Below are 17,943 nucleotides of genomic sequence, written 5' to 3' on the forward strand. Positions count from 1 at the left end.
GTTAATTATAGTCGTCCGAATAAATATTACTTTAAATTCTTGTTAAGTAAGTAAAATAACGTAGGAAAATGTCAACTGCCATAGTCTACTTTACCGCGGTATGAGGGCTTAGAATTACCCTTTTTTAACTGTTTAAGATAACAATAAACGAACGATCGACCTAGGCAACAGTGACTAGCGCGGTTCTGGCAGTTTACTTGTTCGTAAATGAGATTTTGTGGCTGAATATTTACTTGAGTTTTTCTGAAGATAGATAAGGTTGTTTTATTGTTTAAGTTGTTAAATTAAATTTATCAAACTTTTAGTGCGAGCAGACATGTTCATCCCATAGTCTAGTTCTAAACTATTTTTTTCATAGGTCTACAAGTAGTTAGTATTCAACACACTTTAATGTTTTATTTTGATCATATGGTGTTGTATCCACTAAATGGTGTTATTTTACAACCGTAAGCATGTTGAATTCGTGATTTACAACAACCGTCGACATGCATTGCAGGCAGTTTGTAAAGATCTAACTCGAGTTTTATGTGTAAATAGTGCAAAATTTAAAAAAAAATAGTTTCAGCCTCACAAGTACGAGTAAAAATGCAAAAAGAACAGGAGTTTTAAACAAAGAGGTAAACCCATGGCAGATACAAACAAGCAGAAAGAAGAGAAGAACCTCTCGTTTGGCCGCTGGACCGGAGCCCAACATTCGTGTTTCACCTCGCCCGACACCTAGTAATTCACAATCTGCGCCCATCGGTGACGCTAGACGCCATAGTGGAGAGAGTCAAGTTTCTCACTGGCTCTGACCCACTCATCTCTCACGAACTCCCATGCAGAAGTAAACATAAGGTGGCTTACAGGATTACCTGCCTATTTCAACACCTCGACGTTCTTAAAGGCGAGAATTTCGGTCCTAATATATTAGTTTCAAGATATAAACTAATCCGGGATCAACCACCCCCACGGGAACTTACTGACACTCCAACCAGGGTCATTTCCACCGCAAGTGACAGTCAGCCCCCCACGGCAAGTGACTGCCCACTCCCCCTGGCTAACCCCCATCCACCCAAATGATCAGCGCATTCATCTCCCATCTTCGTGAGTAGCCATGGATACATTAAACATAATCTCTTGGAATATTTTTGGCCTCAAGCGGAACATTCCTCTCCTAAACATGTTCTGCAAAAACTTCAAAGGCATCATTGCATTGCAAGAAACGCTCCTCTGGCCACATGACCTTGCCATCTGCAATTCAATTCATGAAGCTTCAGAACCTCTCGACTTCATCGATGCAAGTTACAGATCAAATCATAGCCGGTCGCCCGAAAGGGGGCCTTTCTTTCCTGTGGCACAAATCGTTAGACAATATGATAAAGGTGATGACCTACAAGAGTGACAGATTGCTGGGGCTTCAAGTGACAGTAGGAACTCTAAAATCCTGATAATTAATGTTTATATGCCAATGGAAAATAACAATAATTTTGATCATTACTGCATGATCCTAGGGGAGTTACACAGTATTATTCATGATTCTCCTGCTGATCATATTTGTATAATCGGGGACCTTAATTCTCACCCCACAAAACAATTTTATAATAAACTTACTCGCTTCTGTCAAAATCATGCTCTCCAAATTAGCGATGTAATGCTCCTCCCTCCCTTCTCCAATTTATATGTACATAATAGAGCGGACGCTATTACAACCTCCTGGCTGGACCACTGCATCACATTTCCACAACTTCATGATTCTATTATGACCTGCAATATTCGCTTATGATCTTGCAACGGGCTACGATTCACATCCCATTACAGGTGTCATTCAGTACCCATCCCTCCCTACCGTGAATCCCCTAACTGATCGCCCACCAGCGGTGAATAGGGATTTTTTAAAAATCAACAGAAAACCAACTTTAGGGCGACCACGGAAACCAGGTTGCGGTCAATAGTTCAACCGGCAGACGCCTTACTTTGTACTAACACAAATTGTAGAAATGACCACCACAGGAGGGATCTGAATGAATTCTATTCGAACATAATCTCCGCTATGCTTGCTTCGGGCAGGACTGCCTACAGATTTCGTCAAGGTAATTCTCGTAATATACCTGGATGGAATGACTTGGTTAAAGATCTGTATACATACTCACGAGAAATGTTTTTACTGTGGAGGCAAACAAAATGCATTATTACTAATGAGGGCAGGCGAGAGTGCAGTTCAAAACTTGCCCTTAAGCACTCCAGGTTAAATGAAAACGACTAAGAGCCGATGCAATGTTTAGAAACTTAGAATCTGGTGATTATCCTCGTCTTTGGAAAGATATCCAGTCCTTAAATCCCAAAACTAAAAAGCTATCACAGAGAGTAGGGGAAGCAGTCGGAGACGAAGCTATCGCAAGTATGTATGGGGCGATCACTTCAACATATCCTGAATTGCATAAATGATCAAGATTCCCGAAGGGATGTAGATAACCTCCTTACTGACAACATTCAATGTCATTTTTGCAGACCGTATTACGCCAGGTAACATCAGCTATGCCATAACAGCATACCTAATAATAAATCGCCGGCTGTGATGGACTTCCTGCAGAGGCCTTCAAATTCTGCCATCAGATAATTTACATTTTACTAGCTGCCCTATTCAATGCGTGCATAATTCACCGGTTTCTTAGACTCCCTACTCTTAGTTCACTTGATACCATTAATAAAAAACAAGCTAAAGGACGCAGCTGACCCTGGCAACTACCGGCCGATTGCAATCACAAACGATCGCATCGAAGATACTTGAGTCGGTTCTTCTAGTGAGACTTCTCCCCTTTCTACACACCACTGACAACCAGTTCGGGTTAAAGCAAACCACTCAACGGACAACCTGCATCTACAATACTGAAAGAATTGCTGAACTAACTAGGCCTACCTATCATCAGCCTTTCCGTTTTCCTTTGTTTTGTAGATGTAAGAAAAAAGCATTTGACAGAGTAAACAAAAAAAAAAAAAAAAACCCCCCCCCTTTTTGGGGGGAAAAAGGCACTCTTCCCCTTAAAGCTGCATAAAAGGGGGCACACCCCTGTATCTAATTGGCATTTTACATTGCTGGTTCTCCACAAAGCAATTCTGTGTAAATTGGGGCAAGCAGTTATTATCGTACACCTTCGGCTCCCTAAACGGGCTTCGGCAAGGGGGCATTCTCTCTCCATACCTGTTTAATACGTACACAGATGCCTTGAATGTCAAACTGAACTCGCTCCCAATCGGATGTACCGTCAATGAAACAACTATAAACAACCTCTGTTACGCCGACGATATGGGTTCTGATTTCCCCATCAGTGCAAAGTCTCCAACGACTCATCGACACTTGCCACCCCCATATGCCAGGAGATTTGATATAATCTACAACGAAACCCAAGACCCAGTGCATGTCGCTGCTCGCGAGATCGCTTAAGCATATTGCAGAACCACAAAATTTCCTCGGAAACCATCGGCTGGAATTTGTGCACGAATTTGCCGTATTTGGGTCACATTATCACCGACGACCTAAAAGATACGGCACACATTGAACAGAGGCGTCGTAAACTATGTGCAACTGGCAACATGATTGCAAGGAGGTTTGCCTTCTGTCACCGAGACGTGAAACTGCTGCTCTTCCGCTCGTACTGCTACAGTAGCTATGGGTGTTCCCTCTGGACGAACTATACCCGAGAGACCATGAGACGCATCACTATTGTGCACAATGACATTCTGAGACGCCTCACAAACACTCCCCGCTACCACTCCGCCACACAGATGTTCATGGAAAACCACCTGGACAATTTAAAAATCATTGTTAGGCGAACAATGTCCAGTCTGGTAACCCGAGTGAGAAACAGCAGCAACTCGCTCATACAAAGCATCCTAAGGAGTGAAGCAAGAAGAAGATCTAAATTGTGGGAAAGATGGGGAAAATGAGGCCTTTGTTCCCCTAAAGGACTTAATCTCTGTATTAGCAAGATGTCATCTGCAGATTTTGTCATTATACATTTATTGCTGATATTTTAAGTTTTTCATTATTACTGTGATTACTATCATTAAGTAGTTTTATTTACATTTAATTTATGTATTTAAGCCCTCTGACCTGACTACTGTAACCACCTAAGGCATCTTAGTTGAAATTTAAGTTATAAAATATGTGCACTAACTGTTATTACTCTCAATGCATATTTTGTTTCACACCAGTATTATTACTGTTATTACCAGTATTATGATTGCTAGCTTTTATGCTACCTCAGCTATTTTGTGGATAAGTGCCAATTATTCATTTTCTTTTTTTTATCATGTCTCATGTATCTAGATTGTGTATGTTACTGTCTGTATTTTGTGTACTAATTCCATGTATATGGCCCTGAGCTGAAATAAAGCATATTATTATTATTATTATTATTATTATTATTATTATTATTATTATTATTATTACCGTATTTGATTTACGTCATATTGTTCGGTTTTGATATATATTAAGTAACCTAATTTTTTTTAATGCCGGTGCGAGGTCTTGTTCACTTTTGCGTAGACTATAAAAAAAAAACATCTGCTCTCAGTGTGAGGGAATGTAGTCCATAGCATATCTGTTGTTGCGAATTTTTATGTATGAGAGTGTAAATAATGCCTGACAATTCACAAAGTTGTAATTATTCGTTAACCCAAAAATTTATACTAAATAGGCCCAGCTGCAAAATTTCCTAGTGAAGAAATATCGTTCCTAAGTTGACTAAAATTCCCTCATGAGTTTACAGCATGAATTGTTGTATTTTTAATTTAAGTGGGAAATAATATTTGACAACAACACACTAGCTAAGAAGGAAACAAACCCCATCTTCACGTGGTTAGTGTTCATCATAGATTTGTATGAATCTAATTAGAATCTCTCGGTGTTTAAAACAAGGGGCCTCGTTTTCTCACATACGGTACTCTCTCTCTCTCTCTCTCTCTCTCTCTCCACTATCTAGCGTCTCCTCTACACTCTCTCGGGTCACGCACCTCTCTCCTCTATCTTCTCTCTCTCTCTCTCTCTCATAGAAGGAGAGAGTGAACGCTAAGTCTTACATGTACACTTTCTCTTGCACCTCGTTCCGTAAGGGACTTAGCCTTCATCTCCAAGACACGCTATATCTTATCTGTGTCATGAACCAGTCTATCACACGACCTTTCCAGAAAGGTTATCCATCTATCTACTCGTCTAAACTCGATCTATCTATCCGTTCCATGCATCTATTTGCCCTTCCATTCCTAGTTCGGTCTATCGCACATCCTCACGAGCGAGGTGACCTACAATGACGGAGCGAAAAGCTCGCGATCCAGTGACCTACTATAAATCGAAGAGCGAATGGGTTCCCTCATTCTGGAAGTCATCACCCCATTACCTACTGGAATACTTTCTCGCCTTCTTGTTTGTGTGTGTGTGTGTTTTTTTTTTTTTTTCATTCCGTTCATTCGCCAATCTTGTGTCAGACGTTGGGTCTATATATCAGCAGTGTCAAGTAGACCGATGGGTTTATACATGTCAGGAGTATCGGTATTCGGTAAGTTTGATAGTGCGATGTGATCCCTCTCCCTCGCTCTCTCTTTCTCGTATCATATGTCCTTCGGACCGCCCCTCCAAAAATCGGCCTCTCCCTTCCTTCTAACTTTCACCACTACAGAATCTCCCTCAACGCATGTTCTCCCCTACGGAAGAATGGATTCACCCTTCGTTACTGTCAGGCTATTAGTATGTTTATAGATGTTCGGCCAGTCGCTCTATTTGACAATGGTTATCATAGATAATGGATGACAGCCTTGCATCTTCTGAGGGCGTTTTAATGATGCTCGTATCGCCGTTATTATTTCATTAAAAAAAGCTTCAAAATCTTCAATTTGGATGTATCTGGGCTCTTCGATTGTCAACTTGGGGAAGACGCAGATATGCCCATATGGTAGGTTAGAATAAGTCTTGTCTCTGGTTAAGACTGAACTGTAGGCAGGAAATCTCGTAGACTGACGAGATACGCCAATCAATTTGACTCGGTTGATTATCATAGTCATTTAAGCGTGATTTTATGAGACTAACATATCTAGACTTATGTGGTTCACCGGCCGGGGGGGGGGGGGGGGGGCGGGGGGGGGAAGGGGGAGGGGGGGGGAAGGACAGGCTTTGTTTCTTCATTGAGGTTAAAACAGAAAATTAAGGTGTGTGTATGTGTAAGTGTGTGTGTGTGTTCGCGCTTGCGTGCGTGTAACCTTGACAACCGTTTCAGGCCCAACAAGGAGTTTCTTGCCAGAAATATTCCGTGATCCCCTGTACAGTCAGAAAGTGACTTAACTCATCTGCCAAGAAGTAGCCCACGATATTAGAACCATAAACTTGTGTACCCTTTTTGTACCTTCCTTCCTGTAGTACTACCATCATTTTGTACTACGCTCCAGTTCCTCGTTGGACGAGTGGTTTTCGCGCTCGGCTACCAATCCGTTGGTCCGAAGTTACGTTCGATTCTCGGCTCTGCCAACGCGGAATCAGAGGAATTTATTTCTGGTGATAGAAATCAATTTCTCGATATAATGTGGTTCGGATCCCACAATAAGCCGTAGGTCCCGTTGCTAGGTGACTAACTGGTTCCTAGCCAGGTAAAAATATCTCATTCTTCGGGCCAGCCCTAGGAGAGCTGTTAATCAGCTCAGTGGTCTGGTAAAACAAAGATATACTTAACTTGTACCGCGCTACCCTGCGAAGTCTCCGTAATTTATCAGTTCCATAAACAAGGTGCAATGAGGTATTCATGCGCTTATGTCAGCTTTTGTAGGTTAGTTATATATGGTTCCATACAAACTAGTTTCTTCTCAAGCTTTGTATTGCTTATGAGTAGACAGTAAGACTATTTAATAGTATCTTTATCCTTGTAATCAGGTTGTGACAAAATCGTCGAATATTCCCAACGGTTAAATATTTGTGGGGTTGAAAGTTTGTCGTGAAATGACGCCAAGCGATCTGTTGGACATATTATTTTGACACGAAGGAAACAGCTTTCCTCTATATTTTGTTTACGCAATAAAAGAGCGACTGTTTTGCTGTCTATTGCGTCAAGTTCAGTTCATCAAAGTAATTTCAATTTGACTTTTGACTTTAGCTATGCAGATGTCATATTTTAGACAGATGTAAAGGATGCATTTTTACGGCAGAATAATAATATTATTATAAACATACAGTCACATGAATTCATTACGTGGCTTTCCGTTTCTGTGGCAACTTTAAACGTGAATAGTCCCATTTAGGACAACAATACCGTTTGTCTCCCCAGTTATTTTAGGTCAAAATAACAGTGTATCTAGATCAGTAGAATATAGGCCTAGTTACGCCACGCTCTCATGACAAAATCTGATCGTGATAAGCATCGGATCTCAGTTGAATTGACAGACTTAATGCACCGTTATTAAGAAAACACTTTTTCACGAGAGCATTGACATTTTGTTTTCTGCAACCGAAGTTGTGACCTGCACCATGGGACGTTCTAACAGACACTGACAATGACTGCCATTTACAAAGGATGGATATAGATTAAGCCAAAACAGCTGACCCCCAGCATTTATATAAAGAAAAGGGGGTGAAAGTCCACATGCCCCTGATTGGTTGACGTCAATTTTGTGGGCGGGGTCTGGGACTATTCCTGGTTAACGAGTGGCTCTCCTGCGGATGGGCGAATCTATTTTGCAAAAATAGGGAGTATGTCAGATGGGTAGAAAGTCTTGGGTGTGGAAGGGAGGGAGGGGGTGTGGAACTAAAAGCTTACTCCCCCACTCGCGTGTCGAATGGATTCGCCTAATCGAGGTGTAAAAAAATAAAGCATTGAGGGACACATTTGCCGTTACTTCGAATCAAATCTGATAAGCAGAAATAGCATAGAATGTGTAATCATTAGACTTATTCTGCAATATGGTCCTTGTCGAGGAAGGTTCATATTTTGCTAAAAAAAATAGAAAAACTAGAAATACTTAAACCACGCCATATTGTAAAGAGATATTGATTTCACGTCACGTGACTCCTTCTCCTGTAGAGCATCGATCCCAAGTTACAGTTCTTACAGGGACGAGGGAAGCCAACTGTAGTAGTGCCCTGTGTGTGTGTGTGTATGTATAAGCAAAGCTATTTTTGTACGTTTCCGGCCCCCAAGTGCACAACAGATCCTCGAAATAGCTAATAGCTTCACCTGAGGGTGTGAAGGGAACAAGGGAGCCCTTTTTACTCATCTTCCCCCTCCCCCCCTCCCCCTACCACCACCTTTCCCGCGCTCGTACCTACCAGATGTCTTGATATATACACGAGGGTATTTATACTTGTCCTAGAAGAGGCAGGAAATGAAGGAGAAAGAGAGAGAGAGAGAGTTTTAGGAATCACGAGAATATTTATAGGTCAAAAGCGGGAGAACGTGGGCGGCCGCCGGGCGGCAGGCCTTTGTGGTGAATGTGATTTCTCTCTCTCTCTCTCTCTCTCTCTCTCTCTCTCTCTCATCATCATATCGTTCTCGTTTATATCTATTTATATATATATATATATATATATATATATATATATAATATATATATATATATATATATATATATATATATATATAGAGAGAGAGAGAGAGAGAGAGAGAGAGAGAGAGAGAGAGAGAGAACACATGCACGTATACAACGAAATGCAGCTTCGAAGTTAAACAACCTTTTGATATCTTGATAGGAAGGCCACTCTCTATCTTAACCGTCACAGTTTACCGTGAACTGTCGTTGCGTCTAGTACTAGATACGCGCGATGACGCCCCACTTATTCCACCCCTCACCCCGACAACACTCGCTCCCTGACATTGGCCTAAAAGATGACTTCTTCCCGCCGTTACGTTACCTCCTCCCGGAGAAGTATAACGAGGGCAGGATTAATGGAGGGTATAGTACCGTAGAGTGGCATTGACCCCGTTACCCGGTTACCTGGTTACCTGGTTACCTGGGGAAACTGTAACGGCGTTCAGCCACCCCCTGCTAGTCGCTGGCTCGACTTGCGTTTCAGGGTCGCAACTCCTCCTCAGGACCTATCGACCTCTGGAGGGAGATCCGTTACGCGCCAAGTCGCGCTTTCTACGGTGTCCTTCGCCTTCTCTCTCTCTCTCTCTCTCTCTCTCTCTCCTGAGGGCAAGGAAGGATATAGTCTTTGTCTTCTGGACACACTGACCTATATATTGTTAGGGCTCGTTGTAGCCATGGCTTTGTTATCGTATCTCTCTCTCTCTCTCTCTCTCTCTCTCTCTCTCTCTCTCTTCTCCTCTCTTTATATATATATATATATATATATATATATATATTATATATATATATATATGCTTATTTCAAAGAAATATTCTTAAGTTTTTTTTAGATCATGGCAGTTCATATTCATTCTCTCTCTCTCTCTCTCTCTCTCTCTATCTATAATATAATATAATATATATATATATATATATATATAAAATATATATATACTATATATATATAAAATATAATATATAATATATATATATATATATATATATATATATGCATATATACTTATTCCAAAGAAATATTAAGTTTTTAGATCATGGCAGTTCATATTCATTCTCTCTCTCTCCTCTCTCTCTCTCTCTCTCTCTCTATCTAATATATATATATATATATATATATATTATATATTATATATATATATATATATATAATATATATATATATTATATATATATATATATATGCTATATTACTTATTCCAAAGAAATATTAAGTTTTTTCTTTTAGATCATGGTAGTTCATATTCTCTCTCTCTCTCTCTCTCTCTCTCTCTCTCTCTCTCTCTCTCTCTCTCTCTCAGCTCAGTTTGGCTGTACCGTAGCATCTATACTAAAATTCTTTAGAGAGCATTGTGTACATAGTTTTTTTATTTTATATTAAACTAAGTATAATTGACCTTTCACCAGTTTTAGCGAAAGAAAAACTTTTATTGATGCCATACATAAGTACTTTCTAAATTTTAAGGGCACTGGTATAAGGCTCTGTTAGCCTGGCTACCTGTTTCTTGCTGCCTGTATCCCCTTATAAGCAAATATCTAACTTTTTTTCCAATTGCTCTATATCTGTTGTTGCTGACAGTTCAGTAAGAAACAACAGTTAGCCCTGGGGGAACAAGGTGTTGGCAGCTACAGTGCCTCAGAAGGTGGACCTTGAACTTGGCCACCCCCTCAGTTGCAAGTTGCCAAGATGCAGTGTTTTGAGTCTGCTGTCTCCTCTTCCATCAATTTCTTCAGTTATTGCTTTTTATGAGAATATTATCAGCCTCACACTTCTGTCTGTAATTGGCGCGTGTAGGTTTCTGCTTCTGTTCTGTCTTTGACAGATCACATTGTTCTGTGTGCTAGGTCAGTTTTCCAGAGATTGACAGAACAACTGGGTGAATGGTTTCATCATTATTGAAGCTCTGTGTTGGATATATTACTGTTTTTTTCTGAGTTTTACAGCCCCCCTTCATTTTTGTCCCTTTTCTTTAAGGGTAGGTCTATTGGCCGCTGTTCCTGCAACCCCGTCCTTTTTTCTTGTCTTGTTATTGTTTCATTTGGTTCTCGCTAGAAAATGAGCTGTTAAAGAGAGAGAGAGAGAGAGAGAGAGAGCTCCAACCTGTTACATGAGACTGCAAGTATGCCAAGGACTTCTGAATAACTTTGGTAAAAAGTTGACACACAAAGTTTTCTAGATCGCTTTATTGAGTCTGGACTGTAGCTGATCTGAACCGGAGAAAATGGGACCGCTTAGAAAACGAGAACGAAGTCTGCCGGAAAAGTTGGTCACCCACAAAGTGCATCGAAGAAAACGGGAACAACATGGAAGACGAACTCATAGCAACTTGACAATTAGGTTGATGTCGGTGAAAAATTGAGAATTTGACCTAACTCTCTCTCTCTCTCTCTCTCTCTCTCTCTCTCTCTCTCTCTTAGGTACTTGCAAAATAGGAAATATGATTATGAATATAGAAGGGTTGATGACTGAAAGTTCAACAGCGCTGAAAGTGAAAGTCTCACATTGAAAACGAAAGGGAAACTCCATTAGTGGAGAGAGAGAGAGAGAGAGAGAGAGAGAGAGAGAGAGAGAGAGAGAGAGAGAGAGAGAGTGACCTCCGAAAGGAGAAATTTAGAGAAAATAGGAATTGGTGAGCTGTGCTGCTTTCTCTGGCTTTCCTTTCAGTATTCAGGGTCATTTCTTACCTCTGCTAAGGGGTCTTTCTCTTCCGGACCCAGAAACTTTCCCTCAAACTCGAAAGGGACGAGAGAAAGTGACGTGAGAAAGCTGAGAGTCAAGGGAAATTTAAGACACAAAGGATCCAGAAATTAATTTCTCTGACAGTATTCACTTAGTAAAGTTTTTATGTGTAAACAGTCATTGTGACCCACTACTCTTGGTCTATTCATTGCCAGAACCTGGGTGATTCTGACCACTTTTGGTGCATTCATTGCCAAAATTTGGGTGATTGTGACCCCTTTTGGTTTATTCATTGCCAGAACCTGGGTGATTGTGACCCACGTTTGGTGCATTCATTGCCAAAACCTGGGTGATTTTGACCACTTTTGGTTTATTCATTGCCAGAACCTGGGTGATTCTGACCACTTTTGGTGCATTCATTACCAAAACCTGGGTGATTGTGACCTCTTTTGGTGCATTCATTGTCAGAACTTGGTGTTTTCCCTGATGAGGGTCTTGGCATTGGTATAGCAACATAAATTGGCCAGAAGATCAAGAACCTTCTGTAGAAATCATACAAGAAGGTCTCAAAGTCCCTGAGCATTCAAACCAATGATTAGAAAGAAAGAAATTTCTTGTAAGAAATATGATTGTGCAGCAATGAAGTGCTGCTGTTGTAGCTGATGATGCTGTAAAATCAGGTGGACTGTTATGAACTTGGTTGTGCAGCAATCAAGTGCTGTTGCTGTTCCCTGATGATGTAAAATCAGGTTGACTGTTATCGCCTTGGTTGTGCAGCAATCAAGTGCTGCTGTTGTAGCTGATGATGCTGTAAAATCAGGTTGACTGCTGTAAAATCAGGTTGACTGCTGTAAAATCAGGTTGACTGCTGTAAAATCAGGTTGACTGCTATCACATTGTTTCAGCAGCAACTGAAAGGCTGTTGTTGCTTTAGGAGCTGCTGTAAAAAATCAGGGTAACTGGTACCAAAGACATGAAATCAGCTGTCAAAAAATCTCTTGATTTCATATGTCCTCTCGAGTCTTGGAGATTTCTCCTTAAGAAACTCTCTCTCTCTCTCTCTCTCTCTCTCTCTCTCTCTCTCTCTCTCTCTCTCTCTCTCTCTCTCTCTCCGCTGAGGCAACGAGAACGGCCATATGATCACGAACGAAAGTGAAACTGCCATCGAAAGCGATAGTGAAACTACAGAGAGAGAGAGATTGGATGAAAGTGGACGAAAGGTCAATAAAGCGAGAGAGTCTCGCTAGGAAAAACTATACGGAAGACGAGCGACGAGAGAAGAAACGAAATCAGAGCTGCGATGGTTTCTCTGGTGAATTGTGTGCGTCTTTCAGGGTCGTCTTCTAACTCCTGACATTCCGTCTTCCTTTCACAGGGTCAGCCCCCTTTCTCCAGAGTCAGAACCTTTCTCTCGAAGGCGAAATTGGGGGCGAGAAAGTTCAGAAAGAAGCGTTCTTTGAAGTTTTCTGTAAGATCTCTCTGACATATCCAGGACTCGACCTCGACCTGTCAGCTTCTTGGGAAACATGTTTTTTGTGAGAGTTTACTGAATAGAAAGCGGTTAATGACCAGTGCGTCTGTATATTCATTGGTGAAGATGTTTCCTCAGGTAATTGGAACGTCTCTGGTCAAAACTTTCTGAGGAAGATTGATTAGGAACCAACTCTTTTTAAAAAAAACAATTTTGGAGGGAGGAGGGTAAGACTTACTTCCCTTGCTAAAATCAATAGTCTTAGAGCTTTCCCCTAGTAATGGACTTTCCTGTGCCCCCAATTAGAAATTGCTAAAAGTACCCCCAAGGGTATCGACCATGCCTCAATTTGAAATATAGTAGATTTACATCAAGCGTGCATCTGATGTCTAGGACAGTCCCTTACGACGCTCCTGATTGGCTGAAGATAAGCCAGTCACACGGCTGGAAACTCTCAGTCTCTCTCTCGAGAGAGTTCACATGGGTAGGATCTATGTTCCACCTCTTCTGAGGGATACGTCTTTCAAAAGTATCTTTCAGGAGAGATGGAACATACATCCTGCCTATGGGAACTATCTCTCGAGAAAGAGACTGAGTTTCCAGCCCTGTGATTAGCTTATCAGCAGCCAATCAGGAGCGTCGTAAGGGACTGGTCTAGACATCAAATGCACGGTTGATGTGAATCTACTATAGCCAAGAATTCCTCTTAAGATGGTTGTCTTGAAACGCTTAGAACTTGTTACAAAATTCTTGGAAGCTAGTGCACTCGTTATGCTGGAACTCTCCCCCGAAGGAAATGGACCAGTCCACTCATGCACTCCCCCACGGGAGAATGGAATGGTCCGCGATAGAAACCATTAACCGCTCCCCCTTCATAATCTCCCCTCTTTCCCCAGGGGGAGTGGACTTTCCTCCCCATCAAATAGACTTTTTCTATACTGGTAATTAAACTTTCTTAATAGATTCTTCAGAACACTTTAATGATTAAATATACAGTATATGGAATGTTTTGCCGTTAATTATACAAATTCTGTTTCTTTAATTGTTATTTATATTACACATTCAGTGACACTTCTCCACGCTTGTGTGCATTTCTCCCATTCAACTTTGAGATGGGGTTGCTAGACTCATACCCCTTTACATAGGTTGTGAGTTCCCTCAACAACTGGCTTCCTACCACGTACTTCATTCGCTGTTTAGGTTAACAGGTGCAGTACTGGCTTTGATAGGAAGTTCTGAAGTGCTCTCTCTCGCCTGGGAATCGAACCTTCTCCCACCTAATGGTGAAGCGAGTTTCTTGACCACTATTATACTATAGTGAACCATTTAATATATGTATAATTGTATAAAATATGTTATATATATAGTTTATAAAAATACATATACAAATATGTATATATATTTTTAGATATTATATAATTGTAATTATAAATTCTATAATATATATATATATAATATATATATATATATATATATATATTATATATATATATATATTTTAAAGCAGTTTAACCAGCCCTCTTACCCGGAACGAGAGAAAGTCACAGAACTCGGCAAAAAAAAAAAAAAAAAAAAAAACTAAGCCCATTTGCCGCTCATTCACTACCTCGGCAACAGAGTTGCTGTAGAATGGTGTCATCCATACACGCACTTTTCGAGTGTAACTTGGTAACGCTCCGTTAGTTTGGTCGCCCTCAAGGACGAGAGAGAGAGGATGTACTAGAGGTTTTTGAGGTGATGTCGTTTTTTTTTTTTTTTTTTTTTTGTTGGTTGATTGATTGGGTTATTGTAATCTCTGGCGTTGTGTTGACGAGTGTTGAGTATGAACACTATGCATAGATATGCATAGATAAATTATATATATATATATTATATATATATATATATATATATATATATATATATATATATATATATATATACTATATATACATATAAATCCCAGTGACAACCAAAACTCCACCAAACTTTCCCTCCTCCCCTGCTTTCCAGCCGGTAAAAGAAAAGAAAAAAATAACAACTTTCTCCCGTCCTTGACAATAGACAGACCTCCGCCGTTACCAAGTAACCAGATCCGTTACGCCGGCCTCTTACCACCTTCGTAACCCAGTTCCTCCTGTTGCCAAGATACGAGGTAGAGTAACGGTGCACCGGTGTAACGGTAACCAACCTTTCTCCTCTAACGGGGGAGCTTTCGCTCCAACCTCGATCTCCGGACGATGCGGGAGACGTTTGTGGAGCCGCTTGGCTTTCTCTTTTTACACACACACACACACATACACACACACACAGACGCAGACACAATATCTACTATATGGAGGTTTCGGAAAATTTATAACAATTTATCGATTAATCGAAGTCTTATAGGTTTTCTCTTCTTTCAAAAAAAAAAAGAAAAAACATGAATGAGAGACGGAGAGATGACTTTATATGTATATTTTTTTTTATTTTTTATATTAATTATATATATATATATATATATATATATATATATTATTATTATTATTATTTGCTTTCACGACACTCCCAAGATCACCTAGAAAGGTTTTAGAGTAAGATAAATTATTTATCGAATAATAAATAAATTACTTATGAAACGACGTGTCGTTCCCTTTTGCAAAAGTCTTCAATGTCCCGAGAGAGGTTTTTGGTAGAAATTGATAAATAATAAAAAATGTATTGATTCGTAAATCTTACTAATACAGAAATGGTATTAACATACCAATGAATGTTTGTGTGATATATCGTCAAGTATTGATATTTAGTATCAGTAGTATTATCAGTATAGGCTTCGTCATTATCATTACCAAATTATCAAAGAAATAATTCCCTATCTACTGATACGTACCTTGACAAACTTCATTTAGCCACGAACAAACTTTCTAAATTATGTTAGGGGTTATTATTTTTCTTGTCAAATGACGCACTGTAATGTCGGAGACGTCTAAACTTTCGTTAGAAAGTAGGGCAGCGGAGGAGAAAACTTAGGGGTGAAAGTTTATGACAAAAATTGGGGCGGGGTGGGGGGTGGGGGTTGGGGGGGGGGGGGGGGGGGGGAGCGGGAAGGTCGACTTCTAATCGAGGGCGAGTCCATTATATTTTTTTGGTGGAGTCTGCCTGTAGAGGAGGTTGGTTACTTTGGTGTGGAAAGTGAAAGAGAGAGAGAGATTCACGGTTGGCGTTGATATATATATATATATATATATATATATATATATATATATATTATATATATATATATATATATAGTGTGTAATATATATAGTATATAACTATATAATTTATATATATACAATATATATAATAAATTATATATTTTATATATATACATAAAAGTATTATTTTGTTTTGCAAGTGAAGTCCATTTTCCTCTTGAACCCTTATTTTTCTTGTTCCTTCAGACCTAGGCTAGTTACTGTCGCCATAATACCAAGAGAGATGGTCTGTGAACTTTTTTTTATTTTCCCTGCAGTACTGAGAGATCATGTTATAGTAGAAATCCAGTGATGGTCAACTTTCCCTCACCACATGGCCCCGAGAAAAAAAATATAATGGGAGAAAATCTTGAGAAACTATGGCGGCTTTGATTTCGTATTTTCTCTCTCTTGTGATTTCATATCGGGAGCTAGCCTTGCCTTTTCTTAAGTAGAACACCTTCCCTCATCCCGAACATTGGCCCCGTTGCCTTGTTGCTAAGATACGGAAGTGGCACGGCGACGTCCTCTTTTTCAGACGACCTGATTCACATTGTTACTAAGATACGCTTTTTGAAGGTGACCAACTTTCCCTTGCAGTCTACCCTCTCGGTCTGGTGATTCCGTCTTCTATGCGGGTCCGTTTTCTCTTGTGTCCGCTATTGAGCAGAATTTTTATCATATTATTCCACTATTTTTACCTTTTTGGCATTGAGTATAAGTATTTTAGAATTAATAGTATGCGTGTACTTTATATATGTGTGCAATTAAAGAACAAAAGAAAAAGAAAGTGAGAGAATGTGTTTAAAATAAGAAATCGAGGTGACCAGAGAAAACGGGAAATCGTAGTGTTTTTGGGGGTGACTCTTATTACCTCCAGGTTCATTTTCTTCTCTGCCACTTTCGAAAGCTTTCGCTTTCAAGGTCTTGGACGTGAAAGTGATGCGAGAAACCTAGTTTTAGATGGGTTCTAAAGCTCTTAAATGTAATCTCTCTCTCTCTCTCTCTCTCTCTCTCTCTCTCTCTCTCTCTCTCTCTCTCTCTCTCTCTCTCTCGTTTTATTACTGAGGTTTAGAATTATTACGCCCTCCCTGTTACCAAGATACTCTGGGAAAGTGACACATTCGTTGTTGATATGGTCCCGTTTTCTATGCAATATGTCCCCTACAGCCTAGACTCGACTAAAAGCCTTGGAAATTTTTTCCAAGGCATAAAAACGGTCTTGTTAAGATATTCAACTGTTTAGCTTCTGCTTAGTATATGTGTTACAATGAATAATTTTAAAACTTTTACAAGCTTTTTATATCATTCTTATCAATAATTAGTATTGAGGTATGAATAAAGTACAAAATAAACTCATTTGCTATCATCGTTATATCTTTTGAAGTGTACAAGTGTAAACATTGGCTAGTCTATTATGCATGTGGGGGAGACCAGTGGCCTCTCCCTCTCACTCTCTCTCTCTCTCGCCCGTGGATGCTGCTATAGCAAGACGTATGAGGTTGTAATAGTGAATTTAGGCTTGTAAATTGTTTGGGATTAGTTATGGGAGAAAATATAGCTGCCCAAAAGAGGTATTGTGAACAATTATTACACATTCACTTCCTCTTTTATATTTTCTAGTCGTGCAATTCTCAACTCAATTTCACTCAGCGAGAGTGAAAGTGAGGCAACGACCTTGAAATTACCTTTCACTTTCCCTCTTTTCCCTTCCCTTCTTAGTTTCTCTCACCGTTTCGTTTCTCCTCTCTCCTCCCCTTCTCCTCCTCCAAGACACGAGACAGTTTCTCCTCCCGTCGGAGGTCCGTTGCCTTCAGGCCTCTCAAGGTCAACCCAGGACCAATTCTTCCGACGGGAGTTTCACTTTTGCTTTCCAAGCTCCGACAAAAGTTTCACTCTCGGTTTCACTCTGCGGCTTCACTTTCACTTTCACTCGTGTGTTCTCTGTTGGTTGGTTGTAGAGGTATGGGAGTTGAATTTGGTTCAAGTATATTCTCTCTCTCTCTCTCTCTCTCTCTCTCTCTCTCTCTCTCTCTCTCTCTCTCTCATCTTAATTCC

The sequence above is a fragment of the Macrobrachium nipponense genome, chromosome 36, assembly GCF_015104395.2.
Source record: "Macrobrachium nipponense isolate FS-2020 chromosome 36, ASM1510439v2, whole genome shotgun sequence".
Classification (NCBI taxonomy): domain Eukaryota; kingdom Metazoa; phylum Arthropoda; class Malacostraca; order Decapoda; family Palaemonidae; genus Macrobrachium; species Macrobrachium nipponense.